This window comes from Protopterus annectens, chromosome 6.part0 (assembly GCF_019279795.1).
Source record: "Protopterus annectens isolate FY-2018-M chromosome 6.part0, PAN1.0, whole genome shotgun sequence".
Lineage (NCBI taxonomy): Eukaryota > Metazoa > Chordata > Ceratodontiformes > Protopteridae > Protopterus > Protopterus annectens.
The window spans coordinates 1,036,787,230-1,036,794,841 of NC_056737.1; the positions used below are offsets into that span (position 1 = coordinate 1,036,787,230).

General features: G+C 44.7%; 1 protein-coding gene across 1 annotated transcript in view; it reads right to left on the reverse strand.

Moving 5' to 3' along the window:
- ATG2B (autophagy related 2B) overlaps positions 1–7,612 on the reverse strand; it is a 1,825,281-nt gene that overhangs the window by 1,616,697 nt on the left and 200,972 nt on the right. The window lies entirely within an intron of this gene.

A 7,612-nucleotide genomic window follows, 5' to 3' on the forward strand; every position in this document is an offset into this window, starting at 1 on the left:
GATTTCATATGCTGAAGCATACCTACAACCCAAATAAACTTGCAGAAAAGTTCCCTCTCTCTTACTTTAATATATATTTGTATAAATATACACACACACATATGTGTGTGTGTGTGTGTGTGTATATATATATATATATATATATATATATATATATATATATATATATATATATATATATGTATATATATATACATACATATATATATATATATATATATATATATATATATATATATATATATATACACATACATATATATATATATATACATATACATACACACACACATACACATATATGAGTTTTCTTCATATAAACAAAATCTCACTTACCTGACTTTCATAACATCGAGCCAAGAACAGTGAATGAAAACCCAAAAAGAGCCTGCAGTTCAGAAACTATTCGCTGAAGTAATTGCTACCAGAAAAAGTGTTTTCCAAGATAATAACTTCAAAGGACAGGAAGCTGCAGGTTCGAAGGGTGGCAAAATTAGAGAGGATAGAATTAAATTCAGATCCCACGGAGGTGGAGGATCCTAATCGCGTGAGCAGAGTGGTTCCTTTAAGGAAGGCCTACAAAGCTTATGAGACATTATGCTACTTTCTGAAAGGCCAATATAAAAATTTGAAATTGCGGCTAACTGCACTCTAATTGTAGCAGAAGCGGACCCAGAATGAAAGAGCTCAAGAAATTCAGGACGTGGTGAACAGAGGCTGAAAAGGGTCTATATTCTTGGCCTCTGCCCAGGAAGAAAACGCTTTCCACTTACTAGCGCAAGTTTTTCTAGTGGTAGACTTGCGATGATAAAATGATTTGATTGGGAGATATCAGGAAGCCCGCTAGTTGGAAGTGGAGCAACCAAGCTGTGAGGTTGAGAGATTGTAGGGAATGATGCAGCCCGCCGACTGATGGATCAGGAGGTCTGGAGCTGAGTCCAGAGTCAAGGCTGCTCGATAAGATGATGAAGGAACAGAAACCATATTTGTCGAGGCCAGTACGGAGCAAGGAGGATCATTCTGCAACCACGGTAGCTTTCTGAATCAGCTTGGGAATTAGGGAAAGGGAGGGAATGCGAGAGGTCCCTGAGGCCAATCGTGGACTAGAGCATCTCTGGGGAATGTTCTGGATGTTAGGAGAGAGGAAGTTGCTGCATTTGCTGTTGAAGGGTAGCAAAGAGGTCGCAGCAGATTTGATCCACTACTACTTGATTCAGAGACCACTGTGAGGCATGAGAATAGCTCTGCTCAGCCTGTCTGCTATGATGTTGGATTTCCCAGGAATGCGTAGTCAGAAACCGCTGGTAAGAGATCACCCATTGCCAGTGTCTGAGTGCTTCACATGGGGGTAGGACCTGGTTCCGCCCTGCTTGTTGATGTACCATATAACTGACATATTGTCCGTTTGAATTGCAATTGTCCCTGTAGGAAGAGAGTCCTGAAGAGCTTGCAAAGCTAAAAGCACAGCCCTCATCTCCAAGACGTTTATGTGCAGATGGTACTCTTGAGGTTGCCAGGTACCCTGGACTGTTCTGCCCTGATAATACCCCCCCACCCAATCAGGGAGGCATCTGTGGTCACCGTAGCAACTGGAGGGGGAAGTACAAATGGTCTGCCCAGGGGAACTGATGAGGAGACCATCCTCCTTTTGAGTGTGCTTTTTGTATTAATATGCTGGTTGAACATTCACATGTTTTTATAGAGATATATATTTTAAGTATGTTAAGCACAGCTGTATGTATGTATTTTTGATATGTACTGTTCATATGCTTTTTTACTTTAGATATCCTTTCAGTACTTGGAGATATTGTCATTCCTTTAAGATGAATGTGCTTAAGTTTTTGAAGTTAATTAATGTCATGATTGGAGACAGATTAATGTCATGTGCTTATATAGAGTGTTATTTTAATCTGTTCGTATCTAGTCTGAGGAAGCTTTATTGTAAACGCGCTTACCGAATTTAATAAATTTCTGTGGAATATTTTTATCACCCGAGGACTTTCTGTGGTTTCTGTCGTTGGACTATCTGCTTCAGTGTTTAACTTACACAGCAATATAGTAATTGTGCCGATTTGTTCCTGCTTTGGATTTTGCCTGGTTCGTTCCGTTGCAAGTTTTTGTTTTGTATGTAGTCAGAGTGTTTTAGGAATACCTTTATGAATACATATTTTTGTCTTATGTTTTTTTAAAAGGCATAATATGTGATGCAATTGAGCTGGCCATGATTGGTTGACATTTGTATGTACTACTATTTAAATGAGTTATGGCTTAGTGCAGTTGTTTAAAGTCTGATGAAGCGTTGCTGATAGAGAAAGCGCTTACTATACTGCAGTGATTAAACGTGTTTTTATATTTCTGCTGTGGCGAGCCGCATCTGTTTTTTGATATATTAAAAAAATAATGACAAAATATCAAACAGTTTCAACACAAAGTAGAGACAGCTTTACAAAAAACAACACTGCACAGCTATGCAATCACTTCAAAAATCTACAGATTAGCTAATAGAAGTAAGATGTTAAGAAAAAGGCACAAATCAATAAAATTCTGAAATTCTCACTAAGCTTACTTCAGAGGAAATGCTTATTATATTTAAAAAATTCCATGAGAATCTTAAAGATAAAAATAATAATCCTGACAATTACAAAACTGACAGGTATTTAAAGAAAAATGCTACTAATAAACTTAATTACCAACAAATACCAACAAAAAATAAGAGTACGTAAGGGTGAATTTCTTCCTTTGTGTGTCTGCAACAAGCCCTTGACTGAGTAAAAAATGAAACATTTTCCTAGGTGACCCCTTCAGTACCAAGTCCAAGTATGCACAACCACCAAAATGAAACACTTCCCCAAACGATCCCTTTGGTAGCCTGTCTGTCCATGTATGCACAAGCACACAAATGACATCAAAACAAAATAAGAAGTTATGTACCTACCATAACGTTCCATGTTAGTTGTCTTCTCTTCTTTCTGCTTGATGGGTTCGGAGCCGATCCTCGGCCCGACTCGGCTAAGCTCGAGTCACTTTTACCAGCTCGAGGCAGCCCCATATCCCATGATGCAAGGCGGTTACCCAGATCTCGTTTGCTGACAAAGGGCAATAGCACCAAGCATAAAATACTTCCCAAAGGAAGAAGAAAACTTACAGATGGAAGAAGGACCAGGTCTGAATGGTCTTCAGCATAACAGTTTCTTATAACAAGGTCTGTCCAGGGGAAGGAGGGAGGGTCAAGAAAGAAGGAGATGACAACTAACATGGAACGTTATGGTAGGTACATAACTACTTAATGTTAAGTTGTCAATCTCGCCTTCATTCTTGCTTGATGGGACCGCGACCCTAGCACCTCTATCCTGGGTGGCTCAATGGAACAAACTCTTGAGGACTGTAGAGCCAAAACTGGCTCTGTCCCTGGAGGCCAAGTCCAATTTGTAATGGGAAACAAAAGTGTGAGGAGTAGCCCAAGTGGCCACTGCACAAATAGTGTCCAAAGGAAGTCTAGCTTGAAAAGCTGTAGAAGTAGCTAAGCTCCTAGTTGAATGTGCTTTAGGTTTTGAGCACAGCTGTTTTCCCCTGAGCAGATAAATTTCAGAGATGACCGAAGAAAGCCATCTGGACAAGGTCACTTTAGAAACAGGAAGGCCTTTTTTATTATCCGCATAGGAAACAAAAAGTTGATCAGATTTTCTAAATTTTTTTGTTCTGTCCAAATAATATCTAAGTTGACGGTGGACATCAAGATAATGTAGCTTTTGTTCAGCTCTATCTGAATAGTTAGGGAAAAATACAGGGAGATCAATGGATTGATTCAAATTGTTCTTTGAAGCGATCTTAGGTAAAAAGGTTGGGTTAGTTCTCAAAGATACCCTGTCTTTGTGAAAAACCAAATAGGGGGGTCGAACCGAAAGAGCATGAAGTTCAGACACCCTCCTGGCAGATGTAATAGCCACAAGGAATAAAGTTTTCCAAGAAAGATATTTCAGGGAACAAGAAACAGCTGGCTCGAAGGGGGGAAGAATCAAGGATGTCAGCACTAAATTTAGATCCCACTGAGGAGGAGGATTCCTGATTGGAGGCTTTAGTAGGAAAATTCCTTTCAAGAAGGCCCTGCAGAGCCTATGGGACATAATATTATGATCTGCTATCCCGACATGAAAATTGGAAATAGCAGCCAATTGAACTCTGACTGTGGAAGAAGAGGAGCCTGCATGAAAAATCTCTGCTAAGAAGTCCAGGACTGCCTGAACAGGGGCAGTAAAAGGATCAATATTCGGGGCCTTAGCCCAATAAGAGAAACGTTTCCATTTGCTTGTATAAATCCTCCTGGTAGAGGATTTTAGGGTTACTATGATGTCTCTAACTGGGTTAGAGATCAAAGGAAGCCTGGCTAAGGAAGGAAGTGGAGCAACCATGCTGTGAGGTTGAGAGAAGGGATTGACCGGTGCAGCTGACCCGATTGGTGAATCAGAAGATCTGGCACTGGGTCCAGATGCCATGCACCAAAAGGTGATGATGGAGGAACGGGAACCAAACTTGTCGAGGCCAGTAAGGGGCAATGAGAATCAATTTGGCTCTCAAACGGTAGCTTTCTGGATCACCTGAGGGATCAGAGGAAATGGAGGGAAGGCATAAAGAAGTCCCTGGGGCCAATCCTGGGTCAGAGCGTCCTCTGGGGATGGCCTGATAGAGGAAGAGGCTGAAGAAGTCTGGACATTTGCTGTTTTGGGGAGTAGCAAAAGATCTAACCCCATTCCAGAAAAATCTCTTCCGCTATAGATTGCTTGAGAGACCACCGTGAGGCATGAGAATAGCTCTGCTCAATCTGTCCGCTATAATGTTGGTTTTCCCAGGGATATGCGCTACCAGAAACCGATGAGAGGAGATCGCCCATTGCCATAGTCTGAGCTTCGACACAAGGGGTAGGACTTGGTTCCGCCCTGTTTGTTGATATACCAAACTACAGACATGTTGTCTGTGTGGACTGCAATTGTCCCTACGGGAAGAAAGTCGTTGAGGGCTTGCAACGTTAAAAGCACTGCTCTCATCTCCAGGACATTTATGTGCAGATGGTACTCGAACGGCTGCCACGCCCCATGAACCATCCTGCCCTGATAATGACCCCCACCCGATCAGGGAGGCATCCGTGGTGACAGTGGCTATCGGGATGGGGGTACAAAGTACCCTGCCTTGGTGAACCTGAGGCGATGTGATCCACCAAGCAAGATGCTTTTGATGTCTGTGTCACCAGAATCTGGTGACGCATTGAAGTTGCTGGTATGACCACTGTGTGAACAGCATCCACTGAAGAAGGCGCATGTAGAATCGAGCCAGGGAAGAAGAGTAATGGCCGCAGCCATGAGACCTAATATTTTAGAACCATTCTGGCCTGTACTTTCTTGCTGGCCAGAATGATCCTGACATGACTCTGAATGTCTGTAACTCTTTGATCTGTAAGGGTAGCTGACATCCGAACAGTGTTTAAGTATGATGAATAGACTGACTGATAAGGATTGAGATGCCCAAATGAGAACAAAGGTCTATTGTGTAATCCCTGTCTTGTATAAGCTGATGCCTCGTGGTGGCTATCAGGAGCCACGCCTGGTGACGTCTCAGGTGAGCCGTGACCGCCATGCATTTGGTGAACACTCTGGGGGCTGTAGTGAGACCAAAGGGCAGGGCTCTGAACTGGAAATGAATGGAACCCAGTGGAAAGAGGAGAAATGTCGTGGATCGGCTGTGAATTTTGATGTGATAGCACTCATGTTGAAGATCTATTGAGCACATCCAGTTGTCCTTCTGTAAGAAGGGCAGAATTGACTGAAGAGTGACCATTCGGAATCTTGTCTTCCTGACAGACTTGTTGAGTCTGCTGAGATCCAATATTGGTCTCCAGTCTCCTGTCTTTTTGGGGACCAAAACGAACCTTGCGTAGATTCCCTGCTCTGAATGGTCTATTGTAACTGGCTGAATGGCTCTTTTTGCAGTAGTTTGAGACTTCTAACTCTGCAATCCCTTAGACCGGTGGTACATCTGGAAGGGAACTTGAGGGGAAGGGACTTTCCTCGAAAGGAATTATGTAACCCTTGGATATGATCGACTGTACCCATCTGTCTTGAGTGAGGGAATGCCAGGCTTCTGGGTACAGTGATAATCTTCCCCCGACTGCCTCCAAGGAGGGACAGCCGGGCAACACCTCAGGGATGCTGAAAGGGCTTGTCAGAGAGAGGCTCCCTGTTTCCCTGGTTCTTCGGACCCCTCTGCCTCTAGAGCGCGTCTGTTGTTACCCCCTCTGCCTCTAGGGGTAAACTGACCACGTGGATCCGGCGTGACTCCTTGGGATTTACGGAACCACATTTTCCCACCTTCTGTCCTTTGGGATAAGGTCTAGAAGGGGTGGAAACACGGACTCCAACAGCAGAAAGAGGCTTGCCGTCCTGTGCGCACCTGGTCAAGGTTTCCTTCACCTGAGGGCCAAACAAAGCTGACCCATCAAAGGGAGAATTTGTGAAGGACGCCTTAAAGGGATCTGAAAATCACATAGCCGCATCCAGGCTTGGCGCCTAAGAGCCACACCTGTACCTGCTTCTACTCCTCCATCCGCAGCATAAGATATTAGCCATGGAGGAGTTTGCAATGGAATTGAGGGTTCCTAGCCAATTTTTCTTGAGCCCCTGCAGCTGTAGGATCCTGAACTACTTCACCAGCTCCTTAAGGATATCCCTCTGGAGTCTGGTGAAGTGACATAGGTAATTCAGCGAACGAGATAGCAAAGGTCGCTGAGGAAAACATCCGCCACCGTACCTATCCATGGTCCTAGAGTCCTTATTAGGAGGATGGACGGGCACGGAAGGATCTGCAAGTTCCTTTTGGTGGCCGCAGCCACCACCATGGCATCAGCGGGACACCCTTGTGAGGAATTGCTTGTCAGGGCAGTGATAAATTTTGAAGGCCTCCTAGGGACTGGCTCTACAGAGTCAGGAGCTGCCCACGCCTTCGTGCAATAACCTGCATAAGGGGTCGAAGGCGGAGACACCCAGGAGGTGGAGGGCCGAGATCCAAACGCCTCTAGGTATACTGACTCATCCTCAGAGGGATTGTTGGTGGGCCAGTTTCCCTCTGTTTCAGGAGTTCTAGGATGTCTGAGAAGGAGACATCCTCAGAGGGGATCTAGGGATCCCTCTGACTCATCAAAGTCAGTATCCAAGTGACAGACTGGGGAGTCTACATGCTTCCTCTTACAAGTCCTCTTCCTAGGAGGATCTCCAAACATCAGGAGAATCCTCGGAAGAGGGGAAATTCCCAATGGGGAAACCTGAGGCGGAGGATCTCTGGGTCCTGTAGCAAGAGAAGTGGCAGAGATGTCAACAGGTACTATAGAGGGAGGAGCTACGGAACAGACTGCTGACTGATACCAGTGGCCAGTACACTCTTCATCACCTCGAATGCTCCTCCCAGGCAGGTCCGAGAGAACCCGCCCAAGAGCTAGGAACCCAGGGACCGAAAGGGAAGTCTCGAGGCAGATGTCGGAGCCGAGCTCACCAAGGCCGAGGCTCCAAGGGGAAGAGCGGGTTCGGACAAGGGTCCGATGCCACTCACCCTCGGAGGAGACCATGGA